The sequence below is a fragment of the Ictalurus furcatus genome, chromosome 13 (genome assembly GCF_023375685.1).
Source record: "Ictalurus furcatus strain D&B chromosome 13, Billie_1.0, whole genome shotgun sequence".
Taxonomy (NCBI): domain Eukaryota; kingdom Metazoa; phylum Chordata; class Actinopteri; order Siluriformes; family Ictaluridae; genus Ictalurus; species Ictalurus furcatus.
Genome location: NC_071267.1, coordinates 2,519,190 through 2,544,744, shown reverse-complemented (window position 1 = coordinate 2,544,744; position 25,555 = coordinate 2,519,190). Strand labels below are relative to the sequence as shown.

General features: G+C 41.5%; 1 long non-coding RNA gene and 10 other non-coding genes across 11 annotated transcripts; 2 read left to right on the top strand and 9 right to left on the bottom strand.

The window, feature by feature from the left end:
- Nucleotides 1-1,818: 1,818 nt before the first annotated feature.
- trnas-gcu (transfer RNA serine (anticodon GCU)) lies at nucleotides 1,819-1,900 on the bottom strand. The gene has a single exon. It is a non-coding gene; the product is annotated as a tRNA-Ser (tRNA).
- Nucleotides 1,901-2,566: 666 nt separating this feature from the next.
- trnas-gcu (transfer RNA serine (anticodon GCU)) lies at nucleotides 2,567-2,648 on the bottom strand. The gene has a single exon. It is a non-coding gene; the product is annotated as a tRNA-Ser (tRNA).
- A 666-nt stretch (nucleotides 2,649-3,314) lies between these two features.
- Nucleotides 3,315-3,396, bottom strand: trnas-gcu (transfer RNA serine (anticodon GCU)). Its single transcript has one exon. It is a non-coding gene; the product is annotated as a tRNA-Ser (tRNA).
- Nucleotides 3,397-4,071: 675 nt separating this feature from the next.
- Nucleotides 4,072-4,153, bottom strand: trnas-gcu (transfer RNA serine (anticodon GCU)). Its single transcript has one exon. It is a non-coding gene; the product is annotated as a tRNA-Ser (tRNA).
- A 653-nt stretch (nucleotides 4,154-4,806) lies between these two features.
- Nucleotides 4,807-4,888, bottom strand: trnas-gcu (transfer RNA serine (anticodon GCU)). Its single transcript has one exon. It is a non-coding gene; the product is annotated as a tRNA-Ser (tRNA).
- Nucleotides 4,889-5,554: 666 nt separating this feature from the next.
- Nucleotides 5,555-5,636, bottom strand: trnas-gcu (transfer RNA serine (anticodon GCU)). The gene has a single exon. It is a non-coding gene; the product is annotated as a tRNA-Ser (tRNA).
- A 675-nt stretch (nucleotides 5,637-6,311) lies between these two features.
- trnas-gcu (transfer RNA serine (anticodon GCU)) lies at nucleotides 6,312-6,393 on the bottom strand. The gene has a single exon. It is a non-coding gene; the product is annotated as a tRNA-Ser (tRNA).
- Nucleotides 6,394-7,046: 653 nt separating this feature from the next.
- trnas-gcu (transfer RNA serine (anticodon GCU)) lies at nucleotides 7,047-7,128 on the bottom strand. Its single transcript has one exon. It is a non-coding gene; the product is annotated as a tRNA-Ser (tRNA).
- A 352-nt stretch (nucleotides 7,129-7,480) lies between these two features.
- On the top strand, nucleotides 7,481-7,562 carry trnas-aga (transfer RNA serine (anticodon AGA)). The gene has a single exon. It is a non-coding gene; the product is annotated as a tRNA-Ser (tRNA).
- Nucleotides 7,563-13,760: 6,198 nt separating this feature from the next.
- LOC128617229 (uncharacterized) lies at nucleotides 13,761-15,750 on the top strand. The gene is made up of 3 exons (XR_008387548.1): nucleotides 13,761-14,452; nucleotides 14,537-14,606; nucleotides 15,334-15,750. It is a non-coding gene; the product is annotated as an uncharacterized LOC128617229 (long non-coding RNA).
- Nucleotides 15,751-17,968: 2,218 nt separating this feature from the next.
- Nucleotides 17,969-18,050, bottom strand: trnas-gcu (transfer RNA serine (anticodon GCU)). The gene has a single exon. It is a non-coding gene; the product is annotated as a tRNA-Ser (tRNA).
- Nucleotides 18,051-25,555: the final 7,505 nt, after the last annotated feature.

Here is a 25,555-nt window from a genome sequence, read left to right as displayed (position 1 = left end):
GTTCATAAATCTTTGTTGCAGAAATGTAGACTTAATGGAGGACTTGCATTACCCAATTTTCAATTCTGTTACTGGTCTGCACACATCTATAAACTTTGCTACTGGGTTAAATCTCCTGGATCTTGGTGTAAATTGGAATATCTTCTTGTAGGGAATCCAATTTACCTGCTTTACTTTATTCCTCTCTACCTACAAAACTCTCCCTATATACTGATAATCAAGTTGTCCTCAACACACTTAAGACTTGGTATCAATTCAGACGGCGCTTTAAATTTGTAGGTGCATCCTCTTTGGGTCCTTTAGACAACAACCACCTATTTCCTCCATCGTGTTTGGACTCTACATTTTCAGTGTGGTGTGGGCACACTGGGCATTAAACAAGTTAGAAATCTGTATGCCGATGGTGTCTTTGATAGCTTTGCCAATCTGTCATCTGCTTATGACCTCCCTGTGACGCATCTCTTTCGTTATTTTCAAATTCGGAATTTCGTTTCTAAATGTTTTCCTAATTTCCCCTCGGCGCCTCCTGAACAGGCTCGGGAAAGCTTGTTTACAAACAATCCACATCAGAGAGAAATGATTTCTAGGATTTATGATTTTATTCTGGCGCAAAGTAGTGAGGCGAGCACGAAAATTAAGAATGTGTGGGAAATGGAGTTAGGAGTACAGATAAGTGAGGAGTGTTGGGAATGTGCTATAGGGAGGGTACACTCCATCACTTCTTGTGCTGGTCTTGGACTTATCCAGTTCAAGGTTTTACACAGAGTCCGTCTGTCCAAGTCGAGACTTTCTGTAATATATCCGGATGTAGAGGACAAGTGTGATAAATGCCATGGCTCTCCCTGTCATCTTGGCCATATGTTTTTCTTCTGCCCTGATCTCCATGGTTTTTGATCATGTCCATCATGATTTTCCATCATGTCCACTATTCTCAGGGTAGATTTAAAACCTTGCCAATTGATTGCTGTATTTGGGATTCCTGATGCCTCAGTTCCATTGAGCTCAATACAAAAGGATGTTATCGCTTTCACATCCCTTATAGCAAGACGTTCCCTACTGTTGCACTGGAAGTCTGCTAAATATCCATCTATCTCCCAGTGGCTAAAGGACGTGATGTCTTTTTTTAAAACTCGAGAAAATACGGTATACGATGAGGGTTGTACTGACAATTTTTTTTGTAAATGGCAACCCTTTATTGCATATTTTATAGAGTTACAGACACCTCCCAATTAAATTTTTGTGCCTGTTGTTGGGTTTTACAATATCTACGTAACCAGCGATAGTAATTGGTTAGCCATGATGAGCCGGGGTGGGGGGGCGGGGGGTGTGTTTGTTTTCGGTGTTTGTACTTTTTTTATTTGGTTTTCCTTTGTTAGTATAAAAAGAAAAAAACTGTGAATGATTGTTGCTGTGTGTCAGTCGGTTTGTTTTTCTTCTCAATAAAACTTTATTGGAAAAAAACCTTAACCTATTGCTGACATAACTGACACATATGAAATTACATCCCAGTCTGTGGAGAAAAAAAGAGGCTGTGGTGCACGTTCTTCGCCATTGTCGTCTGGACTGCGAAATGCGTTCTGCGTTGAAGGACCTCCAGCGACGCAAGAGCCTGACAGTAGATGTGGCCAGAGTGCAGTGATATACGGCTCAGGGTTGTGAAACAGGTAGCCACAGCGCTAGCTTTTCACGTTTCTCCACCCACTCTTGCACTGTCTCATGGACCTGTACAAAGCCTTTCACTTGTAGGCCTTGTAAGTGTTAGACAGACTGCAACCAAGCCAGACGTTGTTGTAAAGTGGAGGCAAAATAACACGCCTGCGACGAGGGTGGGACTCGAACCCACGCGTGCAGAGCACAATGGATTAGCAGTCCATCGCCTTAACCTCTCAGCGACCTCGTCCTGCGATGTTTTCTGAGATCCTCACGAATCAATTTTTTTCATAGCCTGATACACTTTAGCAAACATGCGTTGTGAAGGTCAGACTTTGATTGATCCCTGTTCTTCAAATAAGACAGGGTGCTCACTCACACCTGATTGTCATCCCGTAGACTGAAAATACCTGACCCTAATTTCACCTTCAAACTAACTGCTCACGCAGATACCAATAATCTCTGCACCATGCACGCTTCCTGTTCAGAACACGCTTAAGCAAGGTCTTTTCAAGAAAAACGGGATCCAGACCCAGACTGTGCACAGCAGACTGGCAGTCCATCAACTTAACCTATTGCTGACATAACTCACACATATGAAATTACATCCCAGTCTGTGGAGAAAAAAAAGAGGCTGTGGTGCACGTTCTTCGCCATTGTTGTCTGGACTGCAAAATGCATCCAAGGACCTCCAGCGACGCAAGAGCCTGACAGCAGATGTGGCCAGAATGCATTGATATACGGCTCAGGGTTGTGAAACAGGTAGCCACAGCGCTAGCTTTTCACGTTTCTCCACACACTCTTGCACTGTCTCATGGACCTGTACAAAGCCTTTCACTTGTAGGCCTTGTAAGTGTTAGACAGACTGCTACCAAGCCAGACGTTGTTGTAAAGTGGAGGCAAAATAACACGCCTGCGACGAGGGTGGGACTCGAACCCACACGTGCAGAGCACAATGGATTAGCAGTCCATCGCCTTAACCTCTCAGCGACCTCGTCCTGCGATGCTTTCTGAGATCCTCACGAATCAATTTTTTTCATAGCCTGATACACTTTAGCAAACATGCGTTGTGAAGGTCAGACTTTGATTGATCCCTGTTCTTCAAATAAGACAGGGTGCTCACTCACACCTGATTGTCATCCCGTAGACTGAAAATACCTGACCCTAATTTCACCTTCAAACTAACTGCTCACGCAGATACCAATAATCTCTGCACCATGCACGCTTCCTGTTCAGAACGCGCTTAAGCAAGGTCTTTTCAAGAAAAACGGGATCCAGACCCAGACTGTGCACAGCAGACTGGCAGTCCATCAACTTAACCTATTGCTGACATAACTCACACATATGAAATTACATCCCAGTCTGTGGAGAAAAAAAAGAGGCTGTGGTGCACGTTCTTCGCCATTGTTGTCTGGACTGCAAAATGCATCCAAGGACCTCCAGCGACGCAAGAGCCTGACAGCAGATGTGGCCAGAATGCATTGATATACGGCTCAGGGTTGTGAAACAGGTAGCCACAGCGTTAGCTTTTCACATTTCTCCACCCACTCTTGCACTGTCTCATGGACCTGTACAAAGCCTTCCGCTTGTAGGCCTTGTAAGTGTTAGACAGACTGCTACCAAGTCAGACGTTGTCGTAAAGTGGAGGCAAAATAACACGCCTGCGACGAGGGTGGGACTCGAACCCACACGTGCAGAGCACAATGGATTAGCAGTCCATCGCCTTAACCTCTCGGCCACCTCATCCTGCGGTGTTTTCTGAGATCCTCACCAATCAATTTTTTTCATAGCCTGATACACTTTAGCAAACATGCGTTGTGAAGGTCAGACTTTGATTGATCCCTGTTCTTCAAATAAGACAGGGTGCTCACTCACACCTGATTGTCATCCCGTAGACTGAAAACACCTGACCCTAATTTCACCTTCAAACTAACTGCTCACGCAGATGCCAATAATCTCTGCACCATGCACGCTTCCTGTTCAGAACGCGCTTAAGCAAGGTCTTTTCAAGAAAAACGGGATCCAAACCCAGACTGTGCACAGCAGACTGGCAGTCCATCAACTTAACCTATTGCTGACATAATTCACACATATGAAATTACATCCCAGTCTGTGGAGAAAAAAAAAAGAGGCTGTGGTGCATGTTCTTCGCCATTGTTGTCTGGACTGCGAAATGCATCCTGCGTTGAAGGACCTCCAGCGACGCAAGAGCCTGACAGCAGATGTGGCTAGAATGCATTGATATACGGCTCAGAGTTGTGAAACAGGTAGCCACGGCGCTAGCTTTTCACATTTCTCCACCCACTCTTGCACTGTCTCATGGACCTGTACAAAGCCTTTCGCTTGTAGGCCTTGTAAGTGTTAGACAGACTGCTACCAAGCCAGACGTTGTTGTAAAGTGGAGGCAAAATAACACACCTGCGACGAGGGTGGGACTCGAACCCACACGTGCAGAGCACAATGGATTAGCAGTCCATCGCCTTAACCTCTCGGCCACCTCATCCTGCGGGGTTTTCTGAGATCCTCACGAATCAATTTTTTTCATAGCCTGATACACTTTAACAAACATGCGTTGTGAAGGTCAGACTTTGATTGATCCCTGTTCTTCAAATAAGACAGGGTGCTCACTCACACCTGATTGTCATCCCGTAGACTGAAAACACCTGACCCTAATTTCACCTTCAAACTAACTGCTCACGCAGATGCCAATAATCTCTGCACCATGCACGCTTCCTGTTCAGAACGCGCTTAAGCAAGGTCTTTTCAAGAAGAACGGGATCCAAACCCAGACTGTGCACAGCAGACTGGCATTCCATCAACTTAACCTATTGCTGACATAACTCACACATATGAAATTACATCCCAGTCTGTGGTGCACGTTCTTCACCATTGTTGTCTGGACTGCGAAATGCATCCTGCGTTGAAGGACCTCCAGCGACGCAAGAGCCTGACAGCAGATGTGGCTAGAATGCATTGATATACGGCTCAGAGTTGTGAAACAGGTAGCCACGGCGCTAGCTTTTCACATTTCTCCACCAACACTTGCACTGTCTCATGGACCTGTACAAAGCCTTTCGCTTGTAGGCCTTGTAAGTGTTAGACAGACTGCTACCAAGCCAGACGTTGTTGTAAAGTGGAGGCAAAATAACACGCCTGCGACGAGGGTGGGACTCGAACCCACACGTGCAGAGCACAATGGATTAGCAGTCCATCGCCTTAACCTCTCAGCGACCTCGTCCTGCGATGCTTTCTGAGATCCTCACGAATCAATTTTTTTCATAGCCTGATACACTTTAGCAAACATGCGTTGTGAAGGTCAGACTTTGATTGATCCCTGTTCTTCAAATAAGACAGGGTGCTCACTCACACCTGATTGTCATCCCGTAGACTGAAAATACCTGACCCTAATTTCACCTTCAAACTAACTGCTCACGCAGATACCAATAATCTCTGCACCATGCACGCTTCCTGTTCAGAACGCGCTTAAGCAAGGTCTTTTCAAGAAAAACGGGATCCAGACCCAGACTGTGCACAGCAGACTGGCAGTCCATCAACTTAACCTATTGCTGACATAACTCACACATATGAAATTACATCCCAGTCTGTGGAGAAAAAAAAGAGGCTGTGGTGCACGTTCTTCGCCATTGTTGTCTGGACTGCAAAATGCATCCAAGGACCTCCAGCGACGCAAGAGCCCGACAGCAGATGTGGCCAGAATGCATTGATATACGGCTCAGGGTTGTGAAACAGGTAGCCACAGCGCTAGCTTTTCACATTTCTCCACCCACTCTTGCACTGTCTCATGGACCTGTACAAAGCCTTCCGCTTGTAGGCCTTGTAAGTGTTAGACAGACTGCTACCAAGCCAGACGTTGTCGTAAAGTGGAGGCAAAATAACACGCCTGCGACGAGGGTGGGACTCGAACCCACGCGTGCAGAGCACAATGGATTAGCAGTCCATCGCCTTAACCTCTCGGCCACCTCATCCTGCGGTGTTTTCTGAGATCCTCACCAATCAATTTTTTTCATAGCCTGATACACTTTAGCAAACATGCGTTGTGAAGGTCAGACTTTGATTGATCCCTGTTCTTCAAATAAGACAGGGTGCTCACTCACACCTGATTGTCATCCCGTAGACTGAAAACACCTGACCCTAATTTCACCTTCAAACTAACTGCTCACGCAGATGCCAATAATCTCTGCACCATGCACGCTTCCTGTTCAGAACGCGCTTAAGCAAGGTCTTTTCAAGAAAAACGGGATCCAAACCCAGACTGTGCACAGCAGACTGGCAGTCCATCAACTTAACCTATTGCTGACATAATTCACACATATGAAATTACATCCCAGTCTGTGGAGAAAAAAAAAAGAGGCTGTGGTGCATGTTCTTCGCCATTGTTGTCTGGACTGCGAAATGCATCCTGCGTTGAAGGACCTCCAGCGACGCAAGAGCCTGACAGCAGATGTGGCTAGAATGCATTGATATACGGCTCAGAGTTGTGAAACAGGTAGCCACGGCGCTAGCTTTTCACATTTCTCCACCCACTCTTGCACTGTCTCATGGACCTGTACAAAGCCTTTCGCTTGTAGGCCTTGTAAGTGTTAGACAGACTGCTACCAAGCCAGACGTTGTTGTAAAGTGGAGGCAAAATAACACACCTGCGACGAGGGTGGGACTCGAACCCACACGTGCAGAGCACAATGGATTAGCAGTCCATCGCCTTAACCTCTCGGCCACCTCATCCTGCGGGGTTTTCTGAGATCCTCACGAATCAATTTTTTTCATAGCCTGATACACTTTAACAAACATGCGTTGTGAAGGTCAGACTTTGATTGATCCCTGTTCTTCAAATAAGACAGGGTGCTCACTCACACCTGATTGTCATCCCGTAGACTGAAAACACCTGACCCTAATTTCACCTTCAAACTAACTGCTCACGCAGATACCAATAATCTCTGCACCATGCACGCTTCCTGTTCAGAACGCGCTTAAGCAAGGTCTTTTCAAGAAGAACGGGATCCAAACCCAGACTGTGCACAGCAGACTGGCATTCCATCAACTTAACCTATTGCTGACATAACTCACACATATGAAATTACATCCCAGTCTGTGGTGCACGTTCTTCACCATTGTTGTCTGGACTGCGAAATGCATCCTGCGTTGAAGGACCTCCAGCGACGCAAGAGCCTGACAGCAGATGTGGCCAGAATGCATTGATATACGGCTCAGGGTTGTGAAACAGGTAGCCACAGCGCTAGCTTTTCACGTTTCCCCACCCACTCTTGCACTGTCTCATGGACCTGTACAAAGCCTTTCGCTTGTAGGCCTTGTAAGTGTTAGACAGACTGCTACCAAGCCAGACGTTGTTGTAAAGTGGAGGCAAAATAACACGCCTGCGACGAGGGTGGGACTCGAACCCACGTGTGCAGAGCACAATGGATTAGCAGTCCATCGCCTTAACCTCTCGGCCACCTCATCCTGCGATGTTTTCTGAGATCCTCACGAATCAATTTTTTTCATAGCCTGATACACTTTAGCAAACATGCGTTGTGAAGGTCAGACTTTGATTGATCCCTGTTCTTCAAATAAGACAGGGTGCTCACTCACACCTGATTGTCATCCCGTAGACTGAAAACACCTGACCCTAATTTCACCTTCAAACTATTGACTTGAAGTAAGTCACTTGAAATGTATAGTTTAGAATGCTTTCAAACGGGTTGAAGCTTCTGTTTGCCACACTATGGTTAAGACTTGTTCACTGAACCCCATTCTAGGCTTAAATTATAACACTGTCTTGATTCTATGGCACTGTCCATTTTTTACTTTTTATGTAGTTGTGGCCGAGTGGTTAAGGCGATGGACTAGAAATCCATTGGGGTTTCCCCGCGCAGGTTCGAATCCTGCCAACTACGTCTGAAATCTGGCTTGTGATCCCAGTGTTGGGGTAGCTAGGGTGACAACAAACTTGACTGTTTTCTTCACTGAAACACCACCTACCTTAAATGCTATTAAAAGTTTATAGTTGTTGCATACCTGCTGTTGTACTGAGAATTTACCAATTGAATGAATGAATGCTTTTCATTCTGAGTGACCCGAGAGTCTGGTGTTGTTCCTTTAAACATTCAGGAGCTGCCCAGATGATGGTTCGCATCCAACCCACATCGAAATCCAAGGGGACAAAAGCGCTGATGATCGTTAAACAGTTCATGTGAATAGAAAAAAAAAGAACAGTAGACAGAATCAATTACACCAAATACACTGGGAACAGTTTAACTAAATCTTTACGAAGTGAAACAATATTACGGTTTCAACATTTCCTATTATTGCTGTCACTGAAAGGTACCAAAGCTTGCAGAAAATGACATTAAAACTGAAGTATATGTCATACAACTGGGGTAACATCCAGAGACACACTGCACCCCAGTCACAGAAGACGGTAAAGGCAAATACACAGAGGAGACCGCCCCAACGAGAGGCGCTTATGAATATATTGTCAATCAAGTGCTCCTATTTGAAGTAATCTAATTGTGCTTTCTTTTGAAAGTATTGGACGTTGTCCAAACTGTTTAACGTTTAATAAATTGTAAAAATAAACGAATAAATAAATAAATAAACAAAAAAATCAATCAATCAATCAACCAATAAATAAATAATAAAATGAATGCAAAAAAAGAAGAAGTATCTTTAGTTGCTTCAATCACCCAAAACCACCCCAACAAATAGCACTTACCATTCAGGAAGGTCAGAGCCATTGATAGAATAACAACTGTGACAATAAGACAGATGGGTGGTCTTCTTCTTTGCATCTTCTCCTGCCATATTTACCACAACAAATATAATCACTACATTCCTGCTATCCTAGAAGTTGTCCACTGAGAATTTACCTGTTGACCACTATTTCATTCTGAGGGGCCTGAGTCAAGTGTTGTTCCTTTGAATGCTCAGAGTCTGATCATAACTTGAGAAGATTCACAGTCCAACCCACAGAATCCAATGTGACAATAGAAGTGATGATGGCAGATCACTCCATGTGAATGAACCAGGTGATTCACACATTGACAGGCAGTTATCACTCTAGATTGAGAGTAGGTACACAGCCAAATGATGCTTTCACTGATGTATTCAAAGGTATTGCTCTAAGAGATTTCAGCGTATGTTTCACTAAATATCTGTGCGAGAATTTTAAGAAATATTTATAAAGAGAAACACTCAAGTTAGAATCTCAACAACGATGAATGTGATTATAGTTTCACACTCCACATTCGTGGTGTCCAAATTCACTGAAAGTTGCCCCAACTTGTAAGCACTTTCTTTAAAACTTTAAAACCCGCACAAAAAGTCTTCTTGATTCAGTTGTTTGAATCACTGAAAACTACCCCAACAAGTAGCACTTACCAAATGATTCAGGCAGGTCAGAGCCATTGTTAGGGTATCAGTTGTAACAATAATGCTGACTGACCTCTTCACTATCAACTGGAAGAATTACCAGTAAAAGTATACAATCACTGCATACCTGCTATTGTACAAAGTCTTCACTGAGATATTACCGCTTGCCCACTAGTGAATTGTGAGATGCCAGACTCAGGCGTTGTTCATTTCAGTGTCTGGTTTGTTGTGGCCGTTACCCAAGTTTGTATGACAAGCTATGGAGCTGTTAAAAATCCAGGTATGTCACCTTAAAAAGTGTTCTCCTCTCCTGGAAACATTTGGGTCAAAATACTGCATGGGTTTCCTTTAAATCACTGCCCGTAGATATTCGAGCAGTTAGACAAGTGTTTATACGACTCATATGGTCGTATTATGATGACTCATATGGTCGACACAATGGGCGTCGTGCATGGTCCACGAGGCGCAGCTTCAATGTGTCAGGGTGGCCGAGCGGTCTAAGGCGCTGCGTTCAGGTCGCAGTCTCCCCTAGAGGTGTGGGTTCAAATTTATTCAAAAATAAATTTATAAATGAATAATAAAATAAAAAAAACGAAGTATCTTTAGAATTAGTAATGTAATGTGGGAGGAGTTAACAGGCAGAGGTAAATTCGTTACAGCTTGGTGGCTAAGCCATAATGGAGATCACAAAAAAGGTTTCAAACGCTGTGACAACTGTTTTGTTTATAAACCTTCAACACTTTAACAATTTATTTGGGTATTGGTAAACAAGTCCTGTTTAAACAAGGTTTAATACCTAAAAAGAGCTGAGGCACTCACTGGAAGAGGAAAACAGCTCGCTAGCATAGGCTAACCCAGCAGCACCACATCCTCTCCACGTTTCCCTGAAACGCACTGGCAAGGACTGACTCCGAAAAGGATGCAACAACATTTCTGGTCAGGTGAACATGCTCATTCAGTCTCTAAACCTCACCCCTATATATATACGCGCACACACAGTATCTCACAAAAGTGAGTACACCCCTCACATTTTTGTAAAAATTTGATTATATCTTTTCATGTGACAACACTGAAGAAATGCACTTTGCTACAATGTAAAGTAGTGAGTGTACAGCTTGTGTAACAGTGTAAATTTGCTGTCCTCTCAAAATAACTCAACTCACAGCCATTAATGTCTAAACAACAAAAGCAACAAAAGTGAGTACACCCCTAAGTGAAAATGTCCAAATTGGGCCCAATAAGCCATTTTCCCTCCCCAGTGTCATGTGACTTGTTAGTGTTACAAGGTCTCAGGTGTGAATGCGGAGCAGGTGTGTTAAATTTGGTGTCAGCTCTCTCATACTCCCTCATACCTCATGGCAAAGAACTCTCTGAGGATCTGAAAAAAAGAATTGATGCTCTACATAAAGATGGCCTAGGCGGAGGTTCGAATTTGGAGTTCGATGGACTAGGCTCCTGCTGATTTCGATTAAAATTGTAATTAATTTGCCCTTTTCAGTCATACAATAGATTTTGACTTATTCTACTCTGTTTCTTTGTTTGCACTTTTAATTTTGTGGCACATTCAAATGTCTGGAAAGAACATGAAAACTCGTGGTAGCATTCAGACACAACTGAGGCCTAGTGTGCACGCCGCGAGTGAGTCCCTTTTTCCCCTGAATCTGCATCGCCGAGCAGTGACTTTGACTTCGCCGCACTCAGACTCGAGCTGCTGGCTTCACTGAGGAAGGACATCGCCGATATTTTTAAAAAGGAGCTCCAGGAGATTCTCTGGGATGCGCTGTCTACTATCCAGCTTGACCTGCAGGCCGTGAAAACACAGCTGACTAGTGATAAAGTTGCTACCGTGGCTACCATATTAACACTGAAAGGTACTGTTGTGGAAATGGAGCACGCTCTCTCCGGTTGCACCAATGACATAGCTCACATGAAGACTACTATCGAGTCACTCCCATGACTCAATTAGAGAATAAATGTGAGGATTTGGAGTCGAGGTCATGGCACAATAACGTTAGGATAGTAGGAGTTCCAGAGGGCGCTGACACCTGTACAACCGCTGCTGTAGCGGCCTTGTTAAAATAGGCGTTTGGTCTGGAGAAGGAGCCGGTTTTGGACCGGTCCCACCGGACCCTTCAGCCGAAGCCCAAGCCTGGTGAACGACCACGAGCTATTGTGTGCAGATTCCACTATCACAGTGACTGTGTTGACATTTTACGCCGTGCGAGAGAGCTTCAACGTATTAAATTGTGGGATTTGACCATCTCCGTTTTCCCTGACTACACAGCCAAGATAGCCTGAGCCCGGGCTGCATTTAACGAGGGTCTGCATCCACTTCGTGGTATTGAGGGCGCTCGCTATGGAATACTTCACCTAGCTCGGCTTCGCATTACATATAACAGTGTTCAGAAGGACTTTATTTCAGCAGAGGAAGCAGGAGACTATGTTAAACTATTGATATCGGGGTGAACTGCATCACCTACACAGCTGAATTTTTTTCCCTCTTCTTTTATTTTTATTTTTTTGCGCTCGACCTTCCAGCTCTACAGTATTCGGATTTTTATTGACGATATTGTCGTTGCATTACTTCTCCTAGATTTTGTCGACCCACTCCTCTTAAATCTACTTCTGTATTAATGTGCTTCTTTGTTTTGATGCTCTGACTGGGTTAGAGTTTCTGTTTATTTAATTTTATTAGTGTTTTTTCCTCGGCTTTACGTGCTACACTGTTATATTATTTGTTAAAAGTCTTTAAAAGTTAAGGACATTATATTTGTTATTGTGCGCAGACTGTTTATCAGACTTGAAGTCAGTAGGGGCCTTTTCTCTAAATTTTTGTTTTGGTAATTTTGTTGGTTAGTTCAGCTTACTCTCCGAGTTGTTTTCACATTGTGGACAACTTTTGGTTATTGTGGGAAACACTGCTGTCTCCTTTGTTTTATGGAGTCTTTGGGTGTGTGTGTGTTTGGGGGATTGCTGGGGGAGGAGATCCCACTTCGGCTCTAATTGGCTATTTATATCCGTATGGTTTAATTTATTTAAATGGTCAGTAGTAATATGGATCCCAGCATAGCTGGGACAGGCACGCCTTTAAGATTTATTAGTTGGAACGTCAGAGGTATGGGTAATCCTGTCAAGAGATCTAAAGTTTTTATACATTTGAAACGTTTAAACTCCGATATAGTATTTTTACAGGAGACTCACCTACGTATTAAAGATCCTCATAGGTTACACTGCCCTTGGGTGAGTCGAGTCTTCCACCCGAACTTTAATTCGAAGGCAAGAGGGGTTGCTATTTTAATTGGCAAAAGGTCACAGTTTTCCTCCACTAACATTATTGCTGATGTGAACGGTAGATATATTATAGTTGCTGGTACACTAATGCAAAGACAGGTGTTGTTGGTAAATGTATACGCTCCAAACTTTGATGACGTGGAATTTGCTAATAGATTGTTGAGCAATCTCCCTTTCTTAAATACTCACCTGTTGATTTTCGGGGGAGATTTAAACGGTTTTTGACCCAAACTTAGATCGGTCTAATCCCCGTACTCTGAATCAATCTGCTATGTCTAAAACATTTTCCGATTTTATGTGTCAGAACGGTCTCGTTGATCCCTGGAGATCCCGTAACCCCTCTCTTAAAAAGTTTTCTTTCTCTCTCAGGTGCATCATTCCTATTCATGGATTGATTTTTTTTTATAGACAGTACTCTTGATTCTTGTGTAGTTTCTTCTGACTATCTGGGTATTGTAATTTCTGATCACTCGCCTCTACAATTAGATAACTTAAATCCCACTTAAATCCTATATCAGAGGGCAGATTATTTATTACTCCACTCTCTGTAATAAAAAGCGCACTGCTAGGGTTAATGAACTCACATCTGCGATCATTAACCTCGATCAGAGATATGCATTGAACCCCTCTCCAGAACTTCTTAAACAGCGTCTCGACTCACAAGCAGAATTTAATATTATTTCGACTAAAGAGGCGGAACGCTTGTTGTTACGTACTCGTGGTTCATACTATGAACATGGCGACAAGCCGAGTCGTTTACTGGCACATCAGCTACGGCGACAGACCACTTCCCGTCTCATACCTAGTGTTAAAAACACTTATAATATTGTCACTACAGATCCCATGGAAATTAATGCTACTTTTAAATCGTTTCACTCTTCGCTTTATAAATCCGAATTTCCTACAGACAATGCTAAAATGAATGCATTTCTTCAAAACCTTTGTAACCCTGTTATTGATTCTAATACTGCCATGCAACTGGACTCCCCACTCTCTCTTGAAGAAATTTTAATTTCAGTTAAAACTATGCAATGTAACAAAGCTCCTGGCCCGGATGGGTTTCCAATTGAATTTTTAAAAACGTTTATTGGGAAATTAGCTCCATTGCTTTTGGCTATGTTCAACGAATCCTTGGAATGTGGGTCTTTGCCTCCAACTCTGATACAAGCCACTATAGCCCTCTATAGGAGGGTAAGGATCCAACCTCCTGTGGTTCTTATAGACCGCTGTCTCTGCTTAATGCAGATGTAAAGGTGTTGGTGAAAGTAATGGCATCTCGTTTAGAGAATGTACTCCCTTATATTATATCTGAAGAGCAGAACAGTTTTATAAAGGGACATCAGTTGCTTTTCAATACCCATACACTCTTTTTAATATAATTTATTCAAAGCATTCGGCTGAGCTTCCTGAGATTGTGATTTCTTTAGATGCTGAAAAAGCATTTGATAGGGTTGAGTGGGAGTATTTGTTTGCAGTCTTGAGGAAGTTCAGATTCGGGGATAAATTTACGATATTTATTCGTATTATTTTGCTCTCGGACGTGGGTGTCGCCAAGGCTGTCCTTTATCACCTCTGCTTTTTGCTGTCGCTATCGAGCCTCTGTCTATCGTATTAAGATCTTCTCCCTTGTTTAAAGGAATAGTTCGATACGGTGTAGAATACAAATTGTCGCTATATGCTGATGATTTGTTATTGTATGTAACCGATCCTATTGCCTCTATGCCTGCTGTCTTGGGTGTTCTGGAGACCTTCGGTGTTTTCTCTGGTTATAAATTAAATTTGGACAAAAGCGACTGTTTTCCCATCAATACTGCAGCATTTCCTCTCCAACAGTCAGATCTACCTTTTCGATTTAGTCAGTCAGGGTTTAAATACCTAGGTGTAGCCCAGGCTTAATAATGAGAAACACTATTTAGCTGTCTAACCAAGTCACAAAAGGGTTAACTTTGATTTTCTTGTTATCTTTGATGGATTTGTAAGTGAGCAAATGGGTGAACTCTATGAGGCAGTGAACTGACCAATCAGCTGCCAGCTAGGCTCTGTTACAGTTACACCTCTAGGTTAGTGTCTCTGCACGTTCTTTTGGCGCTTGCACCTGAGCGTAGGAGGCTGCGTTATCCACTTGGTAAGACGAAAAATGACATGGAGTGAATTAAACAAGTTCTGTACTCATTATTGCTTATACTGACTATATCTTGTTGTAATATAGAGAGTAAAAGAGAGCTGTGCCTGAATCCACTGTTGTCACGGAGCTAAAGGCAGTGAATTCTGCTTAAATGGTGAGTTTACCTGGCGCTAGGCCTCTGAGTTCGCTAGCATTTATGCTAATGGCCGCTAATGGGTAAGCAATGCAAAGGTGCTAATGGTGGAAAGCTAATGTGAGCCTGCTGTATTCAAATGCTAATATCGTAATTAGCCACAATAGGCTAGCGGACTACTGGTTAATGCCTTTGAAAACAACTAATGATTTTGTTGTGGGTTATAAAAAGAAATGTCACTTTTCCTTACTGTTGCTAAATGGTTAGTTTGTTAAATAATGATGTTAAAAGTTGTGGATTTAATTGTGTTTATTGGAGGTTAAAGAAGTACAATTTTTAGTGCATTCTTTCCACTGTTACTGGTGCAGAGGGGGATAAATAAGCACGCTCACACCTTAATGCCTCTAATTTAAAGTAATACAAGTTGATCGATGTGTACATGCAATTCATGCAGTTTTATTCTTCATACTGCTAACGTTACTAAGGTTTCATACAACTTGAATTAGAAATGTGTGTTTTTATGAAGGATGTAATTTGTGATGTAAATATACTTTGGATACTGGAGAGAAATTCATATAGTTTTGATACCTGAGAAGAAACATAAGAGCTGTTGTACAACGAGAGAGAGATTTTGACATTGCATTATAGGTGAACTGAAGTATTATCTCATTTTATTTTATAGTAGCCTGTAGCAGTCCATTTATTCACTGAATGGTAATTGAGAGAAATGATCTGGCCTTATTTATAGGTCAGGCTTTGGTAAAGAGTTGGAAACATCGTGCGGAGATCCTTTCCACGGAATGATACAGATCCCCACGTTCCAGGCGCTCTTCCAGAGATTCATAGATTCCCAGTCCGGGTGGCTGGGTGGCGAGCCAACCGCGTTTGTGACTCTGACTTTAGACGGATTGCCAGGATCATCTTCTTCATCTTAATGGTGGTAGGACAAACACTAACACGAACTAAAAAGGGCCAACGTTGGTGACTGAACTCTTGTCAACAAAGGCAAGTGAAACTGAGGACGAACTAAACTCAAGGGAATTTAAAAGGGGATTTATTACATGCGCACTTTATTATTTTAGTTTGTTATTTTTTTTTCATAACCGTTTTGTATATATGTATGTACCAGCCCATGTGTGTTTAATACATTTTATGCAAATTGTCATTCTGGTGTGGTATTCTTTTTATTGACCTTCAATTCTCAGGCTAACAATTTAGCATCTTCTGATTCTGGTCCAAATTCATATTACTGATAACCTCCAAGACTACTTTAGACTACTACACCTATGTACATTCTTACTACCTCGTAATAAAGGTTACATAGCTATCAACGTGACATGTTCTTTGTCTAATCTTTTATCGGCTAATTTCACTCCCCTTATCTCAAAGCTTAAATACAACATTCAGAGTTGGGGTATCCTCCCCCTTTCTCTAATTGGCAGGATCAATGTCGTCAAAATGAATATATTACCGAAGTTTCTTTTCTTGTTCCAGCAAGTTCCTCTTTTTCTGCCAAAATCATTCTTCGATTCATTGGATAAGATAATTAGTACTTTTATTTGGGATGGGAAGCCACCAAGGGTTCATAAATCTTTGTTGCAGAAATGTAGACTTAATGGAGGACTTGCATTACCCAATTTTCAATTCTGTTACTGGTCTGCACACATCTATAAACTTTGCTACTGGGTTAAATCTCCTGGATCTTGGTGTAAATTGGAATATCTTCTTGTAGGGAATCCAATTTACCTGCTTTACTTTATTCCTCTCTACCTACAAAACTCTCCCTATATACTGATAATCAAGTTGTCCTCAACACACTTAAGACTTGGTATCAATTCAGACGGCGCTTTAAATTTGTAGGTGCATCCTCTTTGGGTCCTTTAGACAACAACCACCTATTTCCTCCATCGTGTTTGGACTCTACATTTTCAGTGTGGTGTGGGCACACTGGGCATTAAACAAGTTAGAAATCTGTATGCCGATGGTGTCTTTGATAGCTTTGCCAATCTGTCATCTGCTTATGACCTCCCTGTGACGCATCTCTTTCGTTATTTTCAAATTCGGAATTTCGTTTCTAAATGTTTTCCTAATTTCCCCTCGGCGCCTCCTGAACAGGCTCGGGAAAGCTTGTTTACAAACAATCCACATCAGAGAGAAATGATTTCTAGGATTTATGATTTTATTCTGGCGCAAAGTAGTGAGGCGAGCACGAAAATTAAGAATGTGTGGGAAATGGAGTTAGGAGTACAGATAAGTGAGGAGTGTTGGGAATGTGCTATAGGGAGGGTACACTCCATCACTTCTTGTGCTGGTCTTGGACTTATCCAGTTCAAGGTTTTACACAGAGTCCGTCTGTCCAAGTCGAGACTTTCTGTAATATATCCGGATGTAGAGGACAAGTGTGATAAATGCCATGGCTCTCCCTGTCATCTTGGCCATATGTTTTTCTTCTGCCCTGATCTCCATGGTTTTTGATCATGTCCATCATGATTTTCCATCATGTCCACTATTCTCAGGGTAGATTTAAAACCTTGCCAATTGATTGCTGTATTTGGGATTCCTGATGCCTCAGTTCCATTGAGCTCAATACAAAAGGATGTTATCGCTTTCACATCCCTTATAGCAAGACGTTCCCTACTGTTGCACTGGAAGTCTGCTAAATATCCATCTATCTCCCAGTGGCTAAAGGACGTGATGTCTTTTTTTTAAAACTCGAGAAAATACGGTATACGATGAGGGTTGTACTGACAATTTTTTTTGTAAATGGCAACCCTTTATTGCATATTTTATAGAGTTACAGACACCTCCCAATTAAATTTTTGTGCCTGTTGTTGGGTTTTACAATATCTACGTAACCAGCGATAGTAATTGGTTAGCCATGATGAGCCGGGGTGGGGGGGCGGGGGGTGTGTTTGTTTTCGGTGTTTGTACTTTTTTTATTTGGTTTTCCTTTGTTAGTATAAAAAGAAAAAAACTGTGAATGATTGTTGCTGTGTGTCAGTCGGTTTGTTTTTCTTCTCAATAAAACTTTATTGGAAAAAAACCTTAACCTATTGCTGACATAACTGACACATATGAAATTACATCCCAGTCTGTGGTGCACGTTCTTCACCATTGTTGTCTGGACTGCGAAATGCATCCTGCGTTGAAGGACCTCCAGCGACGCAAGAGCCTGACAGCAGATGTGGCCAGAATGCATTGATATATACGGCTCAGGGTTGTGAAACAGGTAGCCACAGCGCTAGCTTTTCACGTTTCCCCACCCACTCTTGCACTGTCTCATGGACCTGTACAAAGCCTTTCGCTTGTAGGCCTTGTAAGTGTTAGACAGACTGCTACCAAGCCAGACGTTGTTGTAAAGTGGAGGCAAAATAACACGCCTGCGACGAGGGTGGGACTCGAACCCACGTGTGCAGAGCACAATGGATTAGCAGTCCATCGCCTTAACCTCTCGGCCACCTCGTCCTGCGATGTTTTCTGAGATCCTCACGAATCAATTTTTTTCATAGCCTGATACACTTTAGCAAACATGCGTTGTGAAGGTCAGACTTTGATTGATCCCTGTTCTTCAAATAAGACAGGGTGCTCACTCACACCTGATTGTCATCCCGTAGACTGAAAACACCTGACCCTAATTTCACCTTCAAACTAACTGCTCACGCAGATACCAATAATCTCTGCACCATGCACGCTTCCTGTTCAGAACGCGCTTAAGCAAGGTCTTTTCAAGAAAAACGGGATCCAAACCCAGACTGTGCACAGCAGACTGGCATTCCATCAACTTAACCTATTGCTGACATAACTCACACATATGAAATTACATCCCAGTCTGTGGAGAAAAAAAAGAGGCTGTGGTGCACGTTCTTCACCATTGTTGTCTGGACTGCAAAATGTGTCCAAGGACCTCCAGCGACACAAGAGCCTGACAGCAGATGTGGCCAGAATGCATTGATATACAGCTCAGGGTTGTGAAACAGGTAGCCACAGCGCTAGCTTTTCACATTTCTCCACCCACTCTTGCACTGTCTCATGGACCTGTACAAAGCCTTTCACTTGTAGTCTAAGTCTGTCTACTTGTAAGTGTTAGACAGACTGCTACCAAGCCAGACATTGTTGTAAAGTGGAGGCGAAATAACACGCCTGTGACGAGGGTGGGACTCGAACCCACGTGTGCAGAGCACAACGGATTAGCAGTCCATTGCCTTAACCTCATGGCCACAGTGGTTAAGGTGTTGGGCTAGGAATCCACTGGGGTTTCCCCATGCAGGTTTGAATCCTGCCAATTACATCTGAAATTTGGTTTGTGATTCCAGTGTTGGGGTAGCAATAGTGACAACAAACCTGACTGTATTCTTCACTGAAACATCATGTGCGTTAACTGCTATTAAAAGTTTACAGTTGTTAAATACCTTCTGTTGCACTGAGAATTTACCAATTGATCGAATGAAAGGCTTTTCATTCTCAGTGACCTGAATCTGGTGTTGTTCCTTTAAACGTTCAGGATCTGCCAAGACCTTAGATGGTTCGCATCCAAATCCACATCGAAATCCAAAGGTACAAAAGCTCTGATGATCGTTAAACAGTTCAAGTGAATAAAAAAATAAAAACAGTAGACAGAATAAATTTCACCAAATACTCTGGGGATTTAGTTTAACTAAATCTTTATGAAGTGAAACAATAGTATGGTTTCAACATTTCATATTATTGATGTCACTGAAAGGTAACAAAGCTTGCAGAAAGTTAGATTAAAACTGAATTATATGTGATACAATTGGGGTAACATCCAGAGATACATTGCACCAGTCACAGAAAACGGTAAAGTTAAATACACAGATGGTATCAAATACCTTGTCTTTATACAGTTTCTGCTGAGTAAAATTCAAATAACTTTTACAAATTGTTCCTCTTTTTTTATTAGCATTTTCCATACTGTCCCAACTTTTTCGGAATTTGGGTTGTACATTTCTGCATAAATATGACCTAAAATATCATGCGATTTTCAGACAAGTCCTAAAAGTATATAAAGAGAACCCTATTAAACGAATGAGACAAAAAATATTTGGTCATTTATTTTTTAATGAAAATTATACACTATTAAATATCTGTGAGTGGCAAAAGTTGTGAACCTCTAGGATTAGCAGTTCATTTGAAGGTGAAATTAGGGTCAGGTGTTTCCAGTCAATGGGATGATGATCAAGTGTGAGTGAGCACCCTGTTTTATTTAAAGAGCAGGGATTTATCAGAGTCTGATCTTCACAACGCATGTCTGTGGAAGTGTATCATGGCATGAACAAAGGAGATTTCTGAGGGCCTCACAAAAAGAGTTCATCAGACTGGAAACGGTTACAAAACCATCTCTAAAGAGTTTGGACTCCACCAATCCACAGTCAGACATATTGCTACAAATTGAGAAAATTCAATATCCTCCCCAGAAGTGGTTGAGCAACAAAGATCACTCCAAGAGCAAGACTTGTGGAAGAATTGTCCACAATGTCACAAAGGAACCCAGGGTAACATCTAAACAACTAAATGCCTCTCTCACATTGCCTAATGTTAATGTTCATTAATGTTCAGTATGGAAACACCATCAGGAGAACACTGAACAACTATGGTGTGCATGGCAGGGTTACAAGGAGAAAGCCGCTGCTCTCCAAAAAGAACATTGCTGCCCCTCTGCAGTTTGCTAAACAATCATATGGACAAGCCAGAAGGCTAATGGAAAAATGTTTTGTGGACGGATGAGACCAAAATAGAACTTTTTGGTTTAAATGAGAACTTTTATGTTTGGAGAATGGAAAACACTGCATTCCATCATAAGAACCTTGGGATCCTCTGGCTCAGGTGGTAGAGCAGATTGTCCACTAAGCGTTGGGTCGGCGGTTCGATTCACATGACTCCACATGCCGATGTGTCCTTGGGCTAGACACTGAACCCCAAGTTGCTCCCGATGGCAAGTTAGCGCCTTGCATGGCAGCTCTGCTACCATTGGTGTCTGTGTGTGTGAGTGTGAATGAGACAGTGCAAAGTCCTTTGGAACCACTAAGGTTAAAAAAGTGCTATATAAGTGCAGACCATTTACCAACCTGATGTCCAGTGGGAGGCAGCCTTGGCACAGCCACTGCAAATGCTTTTAGCCTAAATTGTGGATCAGTTAATAGCAACTGGTCTGAGGAATTTAGAGACTTGAGAGTAGAGTATTGACTCAGAGATATAGATGGGAAACCTTTAAGAACTTTAAAACAAAAAGAGCTTTAAAAACAAAAAATAAATCTTTAAACTGGATCCTGCAGTGGACAGGAAGGATACCAACACGGGTGATCTGTTATCTTTTCTTGATGCCAGTGAGTAATCTTGCAGCTGCATTTTGTATGCTATTAACAAATGCCTTCATGATATCAAGATAATTGCAATAATCTAAATTAGATGAGATTAAGGCATGTATAACTTTTTCTAATTCTTGAAAAGAGAGGAATGGCTTGATTTTAGAGATTGGTCTAAGTTGATTTTTGTTAACTACTTTTTTTTTTTTTTTTTTTTTTACAACAGAATTGATTTGCTGATAAAATCTAAGGTCACAGTTGAATAAAATACAGAGATTCCTCAGCTGTGGTCTGATATATTGTGCCAGTATTCCTAAATTATTTGATAGAATATTTGTAGATTTGGATGGGCCAAAGACAATGAGCTCTGATTTGTTTTCATTTAGTTGCAGAAAATTGGTAGCTAGTCTCAAGTCTTAATATCCTCAGTGCACACATTGAGGTGTTAAAGTAAGCACAGATCATTAGGTTTTAAAGGAAGATGGAGCTGTGTGTAATCAGTGTAAAAATGAAAAGAAATATTGTATTTTTAGATTGTTTCCCAATGGGAGTGTGTACAATGAAAAAAGGAGGGTCCTCAATATGAATCCTTTGTGGAAGGCCACAATTATAGTGGATACAGTAGTAGTGGATGAATAGATGCTACCAATGTTAACTGAGAAAGTCCGATGACTGAGGTAGGACCTAAACCATCTCAGAGCATTCTCCCACAGTCCAACCATGCGTTCAATGTGTGCAATGCGTGTATCATGATGTACTGTATCAAACGCAGTATTGAGATCTAACAGAAGTAGGAGGGTGCCATTACTGGAATCAACAGCCAGTAGTAAGTCATTAGTCACATTTAATAAGTCAGACTCAGTGCTATGGGAGGCTTTAAAACCAGACTGGAATGTGTAAAAAATATTATTTCTCTTCAAATGTGACCATAATTGCGTAAGTACTATTTTTTTCCAGGACTTCTGAGAGAAAAGGTATTTAATTCAAATCGATAAAATTTTATTTATATAGCGCTTTTAACAATGGACATTGCCACAAAGCAGTTTTACAGTACTGTATATCAATTCAGGATATAAATTTTAACATGATAAGTGTATCCCAGAGGCGACGGTGGCGAGGAAAAACTCCCTGAGACGATATGAGGAAAAAACCTTGAGAGGAACCAGACTCAAAAGGGAACCCATCCTTATCTGGGTGACACCAGATGTATTTGTTGATTTTTTTTGTTTTTTGTCTATTTTGTTGAAGTTATCAACTGTTCACTGATGGAGATTTGAGTGCAAAACTGTTTGTGGCAAGTGTGAAACTTTAAGCAAGTGTTTATGGTGGCTACAACACCCAGGCCTATAGTCTCGAATGTCTCTATTAGGAGACAAGAAGGGATATCTTGAGGGGATTTATGTGGGAAATAACATCTTTTAAAAATGAAAGAGGAACAGGATGGAACTGGTTGAAAATTGCAGCGCATTCTGTTTCTGGTGCAAGATCACAGACTGGGGGTTTGATTACTGAGTTAATTGTACTAAATGGACTACAAAAGAAAGATAGACTGCAGTAAAGTTACTTTCATAATCTGACAATTGGGGATTTCCTGTCAACAGCACACAATCTGCACACCAAACTATTATTAGACTACATGGTGTGAATTTGTTATCAAAGGAAAATCAAGTTTAATCAAGTCCTGATTCAGAATGAGTTGAACGTTTTCTCAGAATATACTCCAAGGTCCGGTTCTCCGTCCACTGATTACATTAGGGACCTTCGTCAGCAAGTGTTGCAAAAAAGAAAAACTGTGAAAAGAGTGACAACTGCCTGCTTTCAGCAAGCTATGAATTGAAAGTATGAAGGTAATAAGGTTGCAAAACTTGAGAACTTGTAGAACCTGATATAAGAACTTGTAGCATCAAATTTGTCCTTTTGTACAATAATTTTTGTAATTTGTATAGGTCAGGACATTGAGTTGGTTGACACCTACAGATTCCTTGGTGTCTATGTCGACAACAAGCTGGACTGGAAGCTCAACTCAGAGGCTGTATACAAGAAAGGGATGAGCAGACTCTACTTTCTGAAGAAGCTCAGATCCTTTAATGTTTGCAGCAAGATGTTAGAGATCTTGAAAAACCAACTTGTTCATTTTGTGTTTTCTGCTTTAGAGGAAAGAGATATTAAACCTTGAGAAAATCAGATTTCCCCAGCTCAGACTCTAAAGATACATTGTTTGTGTTGCATTTTATGTGTTGTGTGCTCTGCTGCTCTGAGTTTTTTGTTTGTTTGTTTTGTTTGTTTCAAATAAATCCATCATCAGTGAGTGAGGAAAATTCATATGAAATTCAAATGCTATTTCTGATCAGCTTTTCATTATTTGCGTTATAGCAACTCTTTAACATGATATGATTTTCTTTATATCTTTTTTCCCCCTCAGTTTTAGAATTAATGTCATGGCCCCCAAGATGATGGACCACTAGAGGGCACCCCTGTTCCCCATGTAGAACTTATTTCTCTGTTGTCTCCCTCCATTTTCTGTATAACCTTACTCATGTGTTTCTTGTTTCCCTGATTGGTTACTGCTCTATTTAAGTTCTCTGTGTTTCTTCTTTAGTTTTTGGAGCATTAACTCATATCATGTTATGTTTGAGTTTCTGGTTTTCTAATGTTTGTGTTATTTTCACTATGTTTCTGATTATTTACCATTTTTCTTATTGCTTACTTTCTAGTTTATTTAGTTCTGATAATACTGGTTCCTAGTGTGTCTACTCCTCGTATTTGTTCGTTAAGTCTGTTCCCTTGAGCCTGTTCCCTGTGTTGTCTTCAATAAAGAAGGTCTGCATGTTTATCCACCTCTCTGAACTCTCCTCCATGACACTTAAATCCTAGCTGTTTTCTCACGTAAATGTTTACGTAATCATTCGCCTCTTTAAACTGACATGACTTATAAAAATAGAAAAGTCAAGATGCTTATTTGAAAGCAGGGTAACAGGGTTGGGTGGACATATTGCGTTTGCTTGCAATCTTTACAGTTGTGCCGAGCAGATTATGATTGGATCAATATCCAATAGTGGTACAATTAATATTCATTGAAGCTTGAGCTAAAAATTATATCGCATTTGTCAATGTTAAACCAATAAGCTGAAAAGAACAAAAAAAGTATGCATGGCAGGAAATATCACTGAACATGTGAAAACATTTCGATGTCAATTCACAAAATGTCTATTTACAGTACAAATGACATTTTGACCATACATCCTTCAGAATCTGCATGTGACGAGAGGTAACTGGCTGTGGAACAGGAATTTAAGACATTGTCTTCAAATGGTTCCAGTGAATGTCCCCTCTAACTGGATGGAAGACGGTGTTTGGACCCAGTTAACTTGGTAGTGTGTTTGAAGTTCTGAAGGAGCACAGTAAATAATTCCACCGGTTCTTGTCAGGAGCACTCTACTTCTCTCTTTACCATGACCTTTCACCTTTCTCTCTTTACAATGACTTTGTAATGGCTATGTTGGATTGATTCCCAATCCTGGCTACTCAGACCAGTGAAGATGTTCATAAAACAGTACAAATTAAATGCCTTTATGGTGTGTACTGTTCAAACCATGTCATTCTAGTCAATTTACTATTACAATTTCACTGGCAGTTCATTTTTAGCATTTTGCTACAAACAGTATAAAAGAAATCATTAAGGTAAGTAAAATTCACCATGCTAACAGCCATGTATTCCAAAACAAAAACTCAATGTAACCACAAAATATTCAGTCCTAAACTTTGGTCAAAAGGCTATAAGGAGAATAAAATATAATACAATTATAATCTGAAAGACAAACCGCTCTTATTTTAAATCTCACGTTTCATTTATGTTTAATTTAATTTTAATAAAAATTTTCGGACACTGCCAGAACCTGCTAGAACTTTTTCGCTGACTGTCTTTAGTCGCAGTGGCACTAAATCAGCCAGTGGTAAGCACATCACATTCTAGACCACCAATTTCAACTCCTGAGCAAAGGTTATCCTTTATGATGTGCCTTTGACAGCAAAATCGGGTCGAATATCAGTCATTTTCTGTTCATGGACTATTTAAAGACTCATTAATTCACAGTCCCATTGCAAGGTCTTGCTGCTATTCCGTGGTATCTTGCTTCCTATTTCCTGTGTATGAGCCTGGCCTTGCATTCTGAATACTCTTTGAACTTCAACATCAAGCACATGAAGTCTAAAAGCCCTGTCAAGTCTCTGATGTTACATACAGAAACAAAAAGAGCTGCTACACACATATAGGCAATAAACAAAAGTATATGTGCTCTGCGATGGATTGGCACCCCGTCCAGCGTGTACACCACCTTGTACCAAACGTGCCCTGGGATAGGCTCCAGGTTCCCCATGACCCTGTAGGGTAAGTGGTATAGAAAATAATAATGATAACGAGTCTTTATTAGTCACATATACATATGCACGGTGAAATTCTTTTCTTTGCATACCCCAGCATGTCAGGAAGCTGGGGTCAGAGTGCAGGGTCAGCCATGATACAGCGCCCCCTGGAGCAGTGAGGGTTAAGGGCCTTGCTCAAGGGCCCAACGGTGCCAGCTTGGCAGTGCTGGGGCTTGAACCCCCGACCTTCTGATCAGTAACCCAGAGCCTTAACCGCCAAGGATGGAT